Here is a 15874-nt window from a genome sequence, read left to right on the forward strand (position 1 = left end):
TTCATTTGGGTACAGTTTTGTATGACCGCGCAATTGTCATTCAAAGTGCGACAGCGCTAAAAGCTGAAAATTGGTCTGGACAGGAGGGGGGTTTAAGTGCCCAGTAAGCAAGTGGTTAAAGAAAAGTCATAGGTGGCCTTTGCAGTCCCTATGCTTTTCTCCTCCCTTTTCCTCGCTGCGGGATACTGCTGTACACAGACAGATCTAAACTTCACCACGGCAGGCAGCGTGGTTAAACCTTCAAAGACTGGGGCCTTTTAACCGCTTCAATACCGAGCCAATTCTGACACTTTGCTCCTACATGTAAAAATCATTTTTTTGCTAGAAAATTACATAGAACCCCCAAACATTATATATGTTTTTTTAGCAAAGACCCTAGAGAATACAATGGCGGTTGTTGCAACTTTTTATCTCACACAGTATTTGCGCAGGAATTTTTCGAACACGTTTTTTTTGGGAAAAAAACTGTTTTGTGTTTAAAAAAAAAAACAGTAAAGTTAGCCCAATGTTTTTGCATTTTGTGAAAGATGAAGTTACGCCGAGTAAATAGATACCTAACATGTCACGCTTCAAAATTGCACACGCTCGTGGAATGGCGCCAATGTCCGGTACTTAAAAATCCCCATAGACGACGCTTGAATTTTTTTTACTGGTTACATGTTTTGAGTTACAGAGGAGGTCTAGGGCCAAAATTATTGCTCTCGCTCCAACGTTCGCGGCGATACCTCACATGTATGGTTTGAACACCGTTTTCATATGTGGGCGGGACTTACGTATGCGTTCGCTTCTGCATGCGAGAAAACGGGGACAGCGGCGCTTTAAAAAATTTTTTTTTTTTATTGTTAATTATATTTTATTTTTTTTATTTTGACACTTTTTTGAAAAAAAAAATTGATCACTTTTATTCCTATTACAAGGAATGTAAACATCCCTTGTAATAGCAATATGACATGTCAGGTGCTCATAATAGTGATATATGGGGTCAATAAGACCCCATATCTCACCACTAGGCTGGGAAGCCTGAAATAAAAAAAAAAAAAAAAAAAAAAAAAAAGATCGCCGCTTCCCAGCCGAAGCAGCGCCGTTTTTTTGAATGGAGAGGCCGGGCGTGACGTCATAACATCGCGCCCGGCCTCCGACGATCATAGAGACTCCGGGGACCATCTGGTCCGCCGGAAATCTCTATGATCTACATCCAGTGCCGGCGGATCTACTCTCCGCCTCATCGATCGTAACGGTGAGTCGGAGCAAGCACCGGAGGGCGGCGGGAGGGACGCCCCCTCTCGCCTCCCATAGGAATGATCAATCGGCGGAACGGCCGTTATGATCGTTCCTATGGTGTAGAGATTTGCTGGCTAAAACCAGCAATATCTGAATTATGTCTGTAACTACAGGCATCATTCAGATATACCTGCTCAAAGCCCAGGACGTCATATGTTGTCCGTGGGCTTGAAGTGGTTAATAGGGGGTCCACTCCTTTGGACCATGTATAGCACCCCTCAGGACAACTTTAGGTAATGTAGCAAGACCAAAAAAAAAGAGTCCTGGTTCCTAGGGTCCAGCCCTCAAAGAGAAGCATTACAGGCAAAACCTCGTTTTTCTATGCAAGGCCCGGGTACCATCCTGGAGCCGCAGTGGCGGGAAGGATCCGGTCTTGGAGGTTTTTTTAAATCCAGCAGTGATCCCTCTTGGAGCTCCGCAGAGCACATCTTCACTTGTGCCAACACATTTAGACACTGGCAAAAAAACTGAGGTACTCCTGGAAGGAGGAGGGGTTATACAGGGGAGTCAACTTCTTTTATTGATTACCAGTGTCAACACCTGAAGGTGGCTATAACCCAATAAGTAATTGAGGCTCTGTGTCCTATGATGTATGATAAAGAAATTGGGATAATTTCAGTTTTAGGTCATCCATTTCTTACAATATACAGCTACTCTGTGTAACTAATATAGGCTAGTATATTACTGAATACATTCCTAGAAGCAGCATCTGACATGACCCAAATCATTCAGAGTTTGGCCAAGTTTACACTTTCAATTGGAGCGCGTTTACAAGTTAAAAACATTTTTTTTTGCTAGAAAATTACTTAGAAAAAAATGTATAATGTTTGAGGGTTCCAACACCCTATAGAATCAAAATGGCGGTCGTTGCAATACTTTGTCACACCGTATTTGCGCAGCTGTCTTACAAGCGCACTTTTTTTTGGAAAAAAATACACTTTTTTAAAATAAAAAATAAGACAACAGTAAAGTTAGCCCAATTTTTTTTATATTGTGAGATAATGTTACGCCAAGTAAATTGATACCCAACATGTCACGCTTCAAAATTGTACCCGCTCGTAGAATGGCGACAAACCTTAATCCTTAAAAATCTCCATAGGTGACATTTAAAAAATTCTACAGGTTGCATGTTTTAAGTTACAGAGGAGGTCTAGGCTAGAATTATTGCTCTCGCTCTACCGATCGCAGCGATACCTCACATGTGTGGTTTGAACACCGTTTTCATATGCGGGTGCTACTCACGTATGCGTTCGCTTCTGCACGCGAGCTCGTCGGGACGGGGTGCTTTTAAAAAAAAATGTTTATTATTATTATTTATTTTACATTTTATTTTTACACGGTTTTAAAAAAAAAAATTGTCACTTTTATGTAATGTAAACATCCCTTGTAATAGAAAAAAGCATGACAGGACCTCCTAAATATGAGATCTGGGGTCAAAAAGACCTCAGATTTCATATTTAGACTAAAATGCAACAAAAAAATATAAAAAAATAAAAAATTGTTATTTAAAAAAATTATTTAAAAAAAATGGCCCTTTAAAAGCTGTGGGCAGAAGTGACGTTTTGACGTCGCTTCTGCCAAGCAATTGTATGGAGACGAGTGGGGGCCATCTTACCCTCACTCGTCTCCATGCACAGCTAACGATAGGATGTGATCGCCTTCACCGCTGCCAATAGCTTCAGTAAGCGGCAGAGGGCACCGGATCGCGGCAGAAGGGGAGGCCCCTCTCTCGCCGCCGATTAAAGTGATCTCGCGGCGAATCCACAGCAGAGACCACTTTGATCTTGTAGCGGACCGCCCGCTGAAGACGAGGATACCGGGGTTATGGCAGCTAGCTGCTGCCATAACAACCATATCCTCCTTCAAAGCACTGACGTAAAACGACAGTGGGTGATCCGTAAGTGGTTAAAGTGGTTGTAAACCCTAGGACAAAAAAAAAAAAAACACCCGCAAGACAAAGGCATAATGAGCTAGTATGCTATGCAGGTGTTTTTTTTTTTTTAACTTACCTGAGATCCTTACTTTTTACTTACCTTACTTTTTTTTAATTATTTACCTGAGATCGAAACCCCTGCAGCCGTCCTCGTACACCTCTCCGGCGGCCGACATCGCTTCCGGAGTTCCTTCCGGGTATTGCGGGCTCCGGCTGTGATTGGCCGCAGCCACATTGACGTCACTCCTGCGCATGCGCGCGGGAGCTGCCGTTAACGGTACACTCACTGAAGCAACGGCACATATGTACCATTGCTTCAGTGTGGTCATCGGCACATGCAAATACAGGGGATATCTCCTAAACCGTTCAGGTTTAGGAGATATCCTGAGTAGCTACAGGTAAGCCTTATTATAGGCTTACCTGTAGGAAAAAGTGTGTTGTAAGGGTTTACAACCACTTTAAAGTGGTTGTAATCCTTCACATATACCCAGTGAAGCAACTGGCTTCAGGTGATACAGAGATAAAACAAATCCTCTTACATAAAGTTGTACCTGTCCATCTCCAGTCTTCTCTTCAGCTGTTCAAATTCCATAATGTATAAAGCTTGTCTGAGCTGTCAGAAAAAAGGGGGCGGAGATCTGAAATGACACTTTACAGAGCTTAGTGAGTAGAGCTCTGAAAGATGACTGGAGGGAAGGGACACACACCCCTTCATACATCACATAGGAACAGAGATGAGTCTGCCATTCAGCTTGATTTTGTTCCCTTTTCACCTTTTCTCTCTTGGTGTCAGGAAAACCTGTCAGAAGTAGCTCATGTTGATAGCAGAGGAACAAAGCAGCAGACAGAAATTACACTTGGTACACACTATAGAGTAATATGCTTTGTTCATATTTGATGTCTGAGGTTTACAACCACTTTACATGAAATGTACCTGTATGTCACATTTGAGGATGTGGATGTACCCGGTACCATTTTTTAGAGTTGCGTTTGGCTTTCTAGTGAGAACTACTGAAGCAACTCAGCAGCCCCTCGGCCGTTATCACCAGGCTCAGGAAGGGACGCCCCCCCTCCTCTCCCGTCCCACCGGGAGACTCAAGCGACCAGCTGGGCTATCTGCCAGCTGGCCAGAGATCCGAACAAAGCCAGAATTGGCTTTGATCAGGTCTCCGATGTAAAAACCCGGAAGCGACGTCACTTCCAGTTTACTCGGCTGCCAATGGCGCTGATTTAAAAAAAAAAAAAAAAAATCACCATTCCCGATGTTGGCATTTTGAATACTTTTAAGTGCAACGGGGGCTTTTAGACCCCAGATCCCTCCATAAAGAGTACCTGTCACCACCTATTACTGTCACAAGGGATGTGACAGCAATAAAAGTGATCAGATTTTTTTTTTTTAAAGACACAGTGTAAAAAACCAGGAGTTAGACTTACTGATAACTGTTTCTGGGAGTCGTCCAGGACAGTACTAGAGAGAAAGGCTCCACCTCTGGAGGCAGGGAACACAAGGATTAAATCCATAAAGGGCGGCTCCCGTCCCTCTTCCCCAGTCTTTTATCCGAGAACTTTCCCGGAACAGCTTCTGAAACAAACACACTCCTCCAGGGTTATAACAGCATATAGGGAGGGAATCCCTGCTGTCCTGGACGACTCCCAGAAACAGAGTTCCCGGTAAGTCAAACTCTGGTTTTCTCTAGTTGTTTGTCCAGGACAGCACTAGAGAGGATCAACGAGAACTTACCAGATTGGGGGGGGGCCTCGCTAATGGGGGGCAGCTCGCTAATGTGTCTGGCTGTGGAGATTGCCACTAAAAAGACAGCTTTGAGAGTGGCCCACTACTTTAACCACTTCCCACCCGACCACTGCACATAAACGGCTGGGTGAGAGCTCCCTCCTGAGTGGACCTTCCCGAATGTCCTTCAGAAGGAGTAGGATCGTGCGATCCCAATGCGCGAGTGTCCTCCGGAAACGCTGCATCTCGGAACGGCAGGAGGGTACTGTAATTTGCCCGCCTGATCCGCATGATGGCTGTGTCTAATCACAGCCATCGTAATGTAAACAGAGGGGGAGGGGTGGCGTCTTACAGGGGATTGTGCCGCTGTGTTTCCGTGCAGCGGCACAATCCCGATCTGCCTGTGTCCTTCAGAGACAGGAGAGTTGTACAAGACAGGAGGGCTCTGTGATTGGCCCTCCTGATCACATGACGACTGTGTCCAATCACAGTCATGTAATGTAAATAGAGAGCGGTTGTAACTGCTCACATCTCTTCCTCTCCTCACACAGAGCCTGTCAGTGAGGAGAGGAAGAGAGACCTGTGCTGCTGCCGGGAGATCAGTGAGTTTTTAGCTGTTTGTCTACTGTTTACCCACTGATTACCCAGCTAGTGTCCCCAAAACAGTGAAAACACCTGTCATACAGTGAACATCTGTCCGCCAACAGCTGGCACATCAGCCACCCACCATCTAACACATCTGCCGCCCGCCATTATCAGGAACATCTGCCCGCCATCATCAGGCACAAAACAAAAGAAAATACCGCGCTAAACCTAAAAATTAAACAAATTGTGACAAGCTGCAGTTCAAATTTGTAAGATATATACAAAACACAGTGACAAAGAGTAGGAAACTGTGCTAAAAAAAATTAATAAAAGTACTCAGGTAAGTGTGTTGCAACAACTTAACAAATAAAAATAAAGTGATCAATCCCCAAATACAGAGGATAACCAGTGGAAATATATGAATAAAGTCCAGTGAAGTAAAAAAGGATAAATCGATCATTCATAGAGATCTCTCTCTCTATATATACACACACACACACACACATATATATATATATATATATACACACACACATATATATATATATATATATATATATATATATATAAATATACACACATATATATATATATATATATATATATATATATATATATATATATATATATATATATATATATATATATATATATATACACATACATACATACATACATACACACATACATACACACACATATACATATATATGCACGCCTACCAGAAGGCAAGCAACATCAAGTCTGTAATCTAGATCGATATCCGGACATCAGACCAGCACCAGCAGCAAATCACTTGATGAAGGTAAGGATAAGCCGGGAGATCAAGGCTCGGTGGAAGGACCGATTTTATTATAAGTAAAAAATATGCACTTGCAACACAGTAGAAGATCAAAAACTCGTGGAAAATGCCAGCCGGCTAGCAGACACCCGTCCACACACACGCTACACCGCGATGACATCAGCCATCTGGCACATCTGCCGCCCGCCATCTGACACATCTGCCCGCTAGCATGACTAAAAGATTCTACAACGCCGAGGAGGCTCTCTAGATGCTCCAGAGTGTGTCGGACGAGAGTAGCGGGGAACTCTCTCCGTCAGACTCGGATAGCGACTATGAGCCAGTGGAAAGCAGTGGCTCCGAGATGGAAACCGAGGAAGATGGATACCTAAGATGGAGAATCGGGAGATATGAGCAGGAGCAGACATCCACCAGCAGCGCAGCACTCCAGGATGATATGCAGGCATCCACCAGCAGCGCCGCACTCCGGGATAGGCAGGCATCCACCAGCAGTTCTGCAACCTTCCTAGAGGATAGGCCAGATGCTAGCAACGGAGCATCCCATCGAGGCAGAGCTCATACTAGCCTCCCAGTTCTACTGTATCCAACATGGCTGCCCGATACGTCAGTGGAAATTGTAAATTCCCCTTTTTACAGCCCAGCTGTAAATTTATTATTTTCATGTATTTTTTACCGATGATCTCTTAAATTACATTGTGGAGCAATGTAATCTAAATGCCAGCCAACAATCCAAATTCTTCATATGCCCATCCTTTTGTTTGTAAACCCCTCACCGTGGAAGAATTAAAAATTTTCCTTGGCCCAACCCTCAACATGTGGCTGACAAAAAAAAAAAAAAAAAAAATGAACTCCATACCTACTGGTCTACCCAACCTATCCACCACATGCCAGTCTATTCGTCATTGATGCCTAGAACCCATTACGAGATGATTATGAGAATTTTTAATTTTTTTTTACAACAACGCCTCCCTCGTAATTATCCGTCCTCATGCACACGGACGTTTTTACAGCTGCTTCTTTGAGCTTTTTTTGCAGCTTAAAAAGGCCTGTCTATGTATGGCTTCATGCCCACCTAAGCGTTTGAGCTGCAAGTGGCATAGGCGTTTTTAAGCTGTAAAAAAAACCCAGGACCAGTGGGTTCTGAGAGACGTTTTTCAGCTGTAAAAACGCTCTAACGCTGAAAAACGCTCAAAAACGTCATTCACCAACGTTTTTTAGCGTTTTTGATCCATTGAAAAAAAAAAAAAAAAAAAAAAAATTTGAAAAAAAAAAACGCTCAAAAACGCTAACGCGGAAAAACGCTCAAAAACGCTATTGCAAAAACGCTGAAAAACGCTGAAAAAAGTTAAAAAAAATCACTGCAAAGATACTGGCGTTTTCATAACGTTTTTTTAACAGCCTGTGTGCATGAGGGGTCCCAGTTATGATAAATTATTCAAAATTTGGCCCCTAATCAATTTTTTTGGCGCCAGCTTCAAGCAGATGTTTGCCCTTGATATAAATATTTGTGTAGATGAATCCCTAGTACACTTCACCGGAAGACTTGGAATAAAGCAATACCTCCCCACTAAAAGCTAGACATGGGGTAGAATTTCATAAGGCGTGTGACAGGGCCACGGGTTACACATATGACTATCATTTATGAGGGAAAAGACAGACAGCTAAACCCCCCTGGATGCCCTACTTACATGGGAACAAGTGGCAAAATTGTCTGGCAGCTGATCGAACCATTGCTTGGGAAAGGTTACTACCCATAGACAATTTCTAAACGAGTCTCCCACTTTTCCGCCATTTGTACCAAAAGAAGACTGTGGCCTGTGGGACAGCACGGACCAACCGAAAAAGGCTTCGCACTGAGATTGGTCGCCAAGAAATTGAAACAGGGTGAAATGGCCAGTATGCGGACTGAAGAGGTACTAGCGCTGAAGTAGAGAGAAAAAAAAAAAAAAAGATGTCTACATCCTTTCCAAAATGCATGATGACACCTTGGTGGAACTGCAAGAAGAAAAGACCCCATCCAGAAGCCAAAATGTGTGCATGAGTATAACCTATACATGGGGTGGGGGGTGGATATGAATGACCAGATGATACAGCCCTACTTGGCCACCAGGAAATCACTGTTTTGGTACAAGTCGCCATTTATTTGATGCAACTAGGACTGTTTAATTCGTATATTATTTTTTATAAGTGCACCCAAAGCTCCCTAACTATTCTAAAATTCCAAGACGACGTTATCACAGCCCTTCTCTATCCCCATGGCCAAGCCCCTCGACTAATTTGCTCCGATACCTTAGCCAGAATCCATGAAAGGCACTTTCCTGAAATCCTCCCTCTTACCCAAACAGGTTGCAAACCCCCCAAAAAATGTGTGTGTTCAAGTAGAGGAATTCGCCATGACACCCGATACTACTGTCCCCAATGGCCCTCCCAGCCAGGCCGCTGTATTGGAGAGTGTTATCGGAGCCATCATACTTCACTACATTATCAGTAAAGTGAAGAGGATTTTTTTTTCCAGTTTCCACTATCTGCCATTTCTGTGAATGACCCGGACTGTTAACGACTATGCCTCTGCCAAACATGTTTCTGCCTACAAAGTGAATTGACCTCGGCCTGTTAAACGACCATGCTTTTTGCCTGCCTCCTGAACTGATCATTTGCCCTGCCACTGTACAGCACAGGGGTCCCACATATGTGAGGGGCTCCAGAAAAAGTTTTCCAAATGGAGAAAACGTTTTTCTCTGGGTTTTTAGTTTTCTCGGATTAGAGTATGGAGACTCGGAGGCTTCGTAGAGTTTTGGGTGGGAAGAAGCCTCTACCCCTGTCCTCAGTTCTTACCTGACCAAGGCCCAATGTTATAGTGCTGCCTGCTGCCACCTGAACTGTTCATGCCTCTGCTTGCCACCTGAACTGGCCATGCCTTTGCCTTCCACCTGATCTGCCTGCTAAACCTTGGACTGTACTGAACCATGTTCATACTTTTCCATATCTGTCTGCTGCCTGGAAAATTCCTGGACATTTCCTTTGGCTGTCTGGACAAATGCTTTGACTGCTTTGGAACGGTATTCCTGCCTGCTAAAACCACAGGTGAGCCTTTTTTTTTACCCTTTGCTCAGCAGAATGTATTTTGGGGTATAATTCTTGGTGTGTACATGCTATGTGTTAGAAGCCGGAAGCTGCTACTTGCATGTTGGGCCTATGTATGTGGCCAGGTAGTGGAAAAGTCTCACACATAGGGTGTCGCCATACTCAGGACGAGTAGCAGAATGTATTTTGGGGTGTCATTTTGGCTATGTACATGTAACTTTGTGAGAAAAAAAAAAGTTTTCATTTTCTTTCCACATTTTCCAAAAACTTTTGGAAAGAAATGACATGTTCAAGAGACTCATTATGCCTCACAGAATATAAATTGGGGTGTTTTTCTTTCCAAAATGAAGTCATTTTGTGGATAATTCCATTGTCCTGGTGCTCCAGGGGCCTTCAAAAATGTGATAGGTACTCAGGAAATGAAATGTGTAATGTATGCCTTTAGAACGCCTGATGGTGCTACATGGATGTTGGGCCTTTGTATGTGGCCAGGCTGTGAAAAAGTCTCACACATGGGGTATCACCATACTAAGGACAAATAGAAGAATGCATTTTGGGGTGTAATTGCAATTACGCCTGCACTGCGTGTGAGAAAAAACTTGTAAATATGACAATTTAGTGAAGAAAAAAATATATATTTCTTAATTTTCCAAAGCATTGTGGGGAAAAAATTGCAACTTCAAAAAATTCACTATGCCTCTTACTAAATACCTCAGACTATCTTCTTTCCAAAAAGGGGTCATTTGTACTTTCCTGACATTTTAGGGCCTCAAGAAATGAGATAGGCCACCAGTGCATTAGGATTGATACATTTACAATAATGCGTAGCATAGCTTGTAGACTCTAACTTTCACACAAACCAATGATCATACACTTATCAGGATTTTTTTTACTAAAGACATGTAGCAGAATACATTTTGGTCTAAATTTTCGAAAAAATTAGATTTTTTGGTTTCTTATAAAACAAAGTAGAACATTTTTTTTTTTTTTCCAAAATATTTGCTTGTTTTTCGCTTATATCACAAAAAATAAAAAATGAAGTGGCGAATAAATACCACCAAAAGAAAGCTCAATTTGTGTGAACAAAATGATAAAAATGATAAATGATAAAAAATTCATTTGGGTACAGTGGCTACTTCCTTAAAGAACCTGCTGACTATCAAGTCTATCGCCAGGGGTTGCTCCAAAAAAAAAAAAAAAAAAAAAATAGAAAAGGCCAATACCTGAACTTTCAATGCACTAATGGCCAGTCCTTGGTCCACGCCATCTTGTAAAAACTCCAAGACGGCTGGAATACCTGCAGACACCTTCTTGGTTTCTAACCATGAATGAAAAACTTTCAAAAATGTACCAAATTGCTTGGGTTACCTTCTTTTTACTGGAAAGAATTGTATTTACCACCCTGTCCGAGAGCCCCTTAGACTTCAGGAGGCTTTCCTCAGACACCAAGCTGACAATTTCAGGCTCTGTATTTTTGGCAACAGGACTGGGCCCCGAGATAGCAAATCCTTCCTCTCGGGCAGCATGAGGGGAGGCTCTCCTGCCAGGCTTAGCAGTGTGGAGAACCAGGGGCCTCTTCGGCCAATACGGGACTACTAGGAACATTGTGGTGCGCTCTTGAACAAACTTTCCCAGGACCAGGGGACTAAGTTTGAACAGGGGGAAGGCATAGCATAGGTGAAAAACCACTTTTGGGCAAAGGCATCTATCCCCTTGGCCCCCACTTCTCTTTCCAACCAGAAGTACACTGGAATCTTGGCATTTGACTTGTTGGCGAACAAATCCACCTCTGGAAGGCCCCATTTCTCTGTCACTAGCTGGAAGACTTCCCTAATCAGTGACCATTCCGATTCGTATACTTGGTGTCGGCTCAAAGTCCGCCAGATAACTGTCTGCTCCCTTTAGATGAACTGCAGATATTGACCTCAGGTTCCTCTCGGCCCAAGAAAAGATTGTGCTCGCAAGCCTGATTAAGGACGGACACCTTGTTTGTTTACATAAGAGACTGCTACCACACTGTCCGAGAAGACTTGTACATGGTGACTCTTCAGCTCTTTGGCGAATGCCCTTAGCGCCTCCCAGATTGCTGGTAACTCCCTCCAGTTGGCTGATCTTTGGGATTGTTTGTTCCCAGCGCCCTTGGGCTACTCCTGACCCCCAGTGGACCCCCCAGTCCCAGGCGTCCGTGGTGATACAGAGAGACACTGGAAGAGACCATTGTAGACCCTGCATAAGGTTCTCTTAGTCCCTCCACCACCTCAGAGACCTCTTGGACTTCGGAGACAGGCGGAAGGTTACATCCAGCGATTCCTGTGTCCCATCCCAGCTGTTCAGGATATTGGCCTGGAGACACCTGAAATGGGCCCTTGCCCACGGTACTGCTGGAATTGTTGATGCCAGAAGACCTAGACCCGACATGGCCAAACGGATGGATACTGCCAGATTGTTCTGAAAAAAGGCTGCTGTCGCCTTTACCTTTTCTACTTTGTGAGATAGTTCTTCTGCGTCACAGAGTTCACCAAGAACCCTAGGTACTGCAAGGCCTGCGCCGGGGTTAGGTTTGATTTCTCCCTGTTTATCAACCACCCCAGCTCTTCCAGAAAGGAAATGGCCACCCGCAGTACTATAACATCTCCTTGGAGCATGGGAGGGTGCAAAAAATAGAAGGTCGTCTAAGTATAGGATGACTGAGATTCCTTTTAGTCTCAGGGGGGCCAGTGCCTCTGCCAGGACTTTCGTAAAAATCCTGGCGGAGGACGACAGGCTGAATGGCAGGGCCCTGAATTGGAGATGTCGGATCTTCTTTCCCCACTTGATCGCCACCCTCAAAAACTCTTGAGATTCTTCGTGGATCAGGATGTGCAAATAAGATCAGATCGAGGAAAGCCATGATGCAATCCGGGGGAAGAATGGACTTCACTGTAAAGATTTTTTCCAGCCAAATTTCCTTGTAGATCACCCATTTGTTCAGTGACTTAAAGTTCAATATTAGGCAGAATTTTCCTGACGGTTTTCGTACCACGAAAATGTGTGAATAGAAACCCTGATTTATTTCTCGCTGTGGCACTGGAATAAAGACCCGCTGGTCTATCAAGTCGCCAATTTGGGACAAGGCTGTCGTTTTCTGAGGATCCCTGGGACGGGTGGTTACGAAAGTCCTTGCGGGTGGCGTGCCCTTGAACTGAATTTGATAGCCTTCCCTGATTATCCTCAGTATAAATCCATTTGGGGTAGTCTTTTCCCACTGTGGGAGGAACTGCCCCAATCTCCCTCCCACGGGGACTAAGTCATTGGTATTTTGTGGTTTTCTTAGGAGAAGAAAACAGGATACCTTTCTGCTTCCCCCTTCCCCACTGTTTTAGTGGCTGACCCCTTAGGAGTCTGCCCCTGCAACGACCCTTGCCTTAGGAGGCGAAAAAAAAGTTTTCCTGCAGCCTTCTTATTTTTAATAGGAAAAGCTTTCTTCTTGTTGGCAGTTCGGTCTAGAACTTTTCCTAGATCATTTCCGAGAAGAATTTACTAGGGCTGCGGCGTTTGCCGATAGCTTGACCAACTCTGCAGAAGCATCTGCCATATAACCTGCTGCCTTGTGCAGCATGGGTAGGGAATCTAAAATCTCCTTCTGGGAGGTCCCACCTTTAATATCTAGTGTCTCATAAATCACCCCCAATAAGGCGTCCACCTCCTCGAGCGAAAGCCTGTATCTAGGTGACCTTTTTCCCATGGCTTGGAGTATCTTTGGATGACGCCATTTCACTTAGCTCCTCCAAAGAATCTGATTCCTCTGGGGCTGAAACGTTTGTTTTTTTGGGAGGGTTTCAAGGTTCGACAGTATTGATTTTATAGCCTTCATTTCTTTAACGTCAGAAATCAATTCTTTACATGCCCCCAGTGCCTCCTTGCATACCAATCAATACAAGGTTTACAGAGCGGTTTGTTCCACCCTTCTTTGAATTCAGTTGTACAAGACGGACACCTCCTTTCTCACCCCCCGACTTCTCTGGTTCTTTGGGCTGAGCCTGAAGCAAGAGAAGGAGTAAATGTTGTCAGTTACCATGAATAATATGTGTACCTCCACCGACACCCATGTGCACCCCCACCAGCCGTGACCAGATTTGCAAGACTCTAGCCCGGATCCGGCAACACCCAAAAAAAGGGGGGAAAAAGGGGAGAAAAACGGGGGGGGGGGGGGGAAAGGGGGGGCGACCTGCACTGAGTCCAATCCCCCCCCCCCGTAGGCCAAACCACCCCTGTCTCTGCCTACCTGAGCTGGGCTGACACCACTGCCACTCTGCTCTACTGGGTACATGTCCTCCTGAAGCACTGCGCCGTTGGTGGATCCAGGGAGGTCAGTGGCTGGCTTTTTAAATAAACCACCATGATCTGGCGTCCACGCTCCTCGAGAGACCCGGGAACAGAAGTTATGCGCCGGAAGTGACCCCCTCCTCTATGCGCTACAAAGGCCGGAACTCGAAGCCTACGCCCGCCCCCGCCGTACTCCCACCAAATCAGTATCTGGCCAGCTGAGAGAACATTCCCCTCGCTGCAAATACAGCACGAGGAGCGTCCAGCCCTCCCTGGGCTGATGTGGAGGAAAAACGCTGGTCTCAGCCTGCCTTTTGCCTGACCAGGGGACCCATGAGCCACCATAACCAAAGGCACTTTGCAGACCTCCCCCCTCCCCTTAGGCAGTCCTAGGTACTGGGGGGGAAGACAAGAGCTCCATCCAGCCTCCTCCTCCTCCGGTGGAAGAAACACAAATACTGGGGAAGAGGGACAGGAGCCGCCCTTTATGGATTTAATCCTTGTGTTTCCTACCTCTGGAGGTGGAGCCTTTCTCTTTAGTGCTGTCCTGTACAGACGACTAGAGAAAAATAAAGAAGAAAAAAAAGTTTTAAGAGTCCCCGTGCACCAAAGAAAATGTATATGCAAGTCGCACCCGCAAATATAGACGGTGTTCAAATCACACGTGAGGTATTGCCGCGATCATCAGAGTGAGAGCAATAATTCTAGCAAAAGACCTCCTCTAACTCTAAACAGGTAACCTTTACAATTTTTTTAAAAGCGTCGCCTATAGAGATTTTTAAGTACCGTAGTTTGTCGCCATTCCACGCGTGTGCGCAATTTTAAACCTTAACAGGTTAGGTATCCATTTACTCGGCGTAACATCTTTCACAATATACAAAAAAATTGGGCTAACTTTACAGTTAGTGTTTTTTAAATCCAGTGAAGTGTATTTTTCCCAAAAAAAATTGCGTTTGAAAGACCGCTGCTCAAATACTGTGTCATTGCTAAAAAAAATATATATAATGTTTGGGGGTTTCAAGTAATTTTCAAGAAAAAAATACTGATTTTAACTTGTAAGCAACAAGTGTCAGAAATAGACTTGGTCCTTAAGTGGTTAAACTATAAAAGGCAGCCCAAACAGGGTTGTATACTTGCCACGGCCACAATGCTTTAAAACCCCTTGGATATACCCCTTTGAAATGACCTGCCTAAGATGATACTCAGAGGAAACAAATCTTCCTAAATAAGTTGTGCCTGTTTATCTGCAGCCTTCTAGCCTCTACAGCCTTCTAAAAAAAAAAACACATTTTATACAGCATCTCTCAGCTCTGGAAAACAGGGGGCAGGGATCTAAAGTCACACAATACAGAGTCCAGTAAGGAAAGTTCTGAACCTGGAGGGGACACAACCCTCTTCCCCCTTTACACAGGTAATGACGCACAGCTGTTAATTACAGGCTGTTTGCTGGAGCTCTCTGAAGCAGCAGAGAAATCACACTCTGGATAGCGGCATGTACACAATGTAGAAGGTTGTGCTTTGTTCATTACTAATGTCTGAGGTTTACAACCACTTTAAGCAATGGGGCCATGATGCAACTGCCCTGCAATGCAGTTGGTAAGGAGGTAACATCACCTCATCACTGCCTGTCAAACACCCTCTGAAAAGCATTCTACCGCAGATCACGCTTTAGAGGCCAATGCACGTGTAAACGAGTCCTCACAGCTCCTTAGTTTGAAAATACACTTAAAGTGAAATTTAGGATAAACCTCCAACAGCAGAATACTCCTGAAGTTTTTTTTTTTTTTTTCTGTGATCTGAATTTGTACCTACAATTAAGGTTTTAATTCAACTTGCTGCTCACAGCGCTTCTTTTTTTTTTTTTTTTACTGTTGTGGGAAGCGGCGGGGGGGGGGGGGGGGGGGGGGGTTACTGCTACTGGCTAGTCACATCAATAGGATGTTGTCGGAGAATGGATTTTTTTTTCTGGTTGCAGTGCCAAGCCAAAACATTTTGGGCATTTTAAAGCATTTTTTATTAGTCCTACCAAGAATTGACAATATTGCAGCTTACCTGTCCTTAGATGTGGTGGCCGCATTTGTTTTCTTTTTTTTACACTTTTTCTCCCTTTATTTTAACCTGGTAAATTTGCTACTAAAACACATCTTGTCCT

General features: G+C 44.2%; 1 protein-coding gene across 5 annotated transcripts in view; it reads right to left on the reverse strand.

Moving 5' to 3' along the window:
- Window positions 1-15874, reverse strand: part of GSDME (gasdermin E) — a 502502-nt gene that overhangs the window by 301152 nt on the left and 185476 nt on the right. The window lies entirely within an intron of this gene.

This window comes from Aquarana catesbeiana, linkage group LG05, assembly GCF_042186555.1.
Source record: "Aquarana catesbeiana isolate 2022-GZ linkage group LG05, ASM4218655v1, whole genome shotgun sequence".
Taxonomy (NCBI): Eukaryota; Metazoa; Chordata; class Amphibia; order Anura; family Ranidae; genus Aquarana; species Aquarana catesbeiana.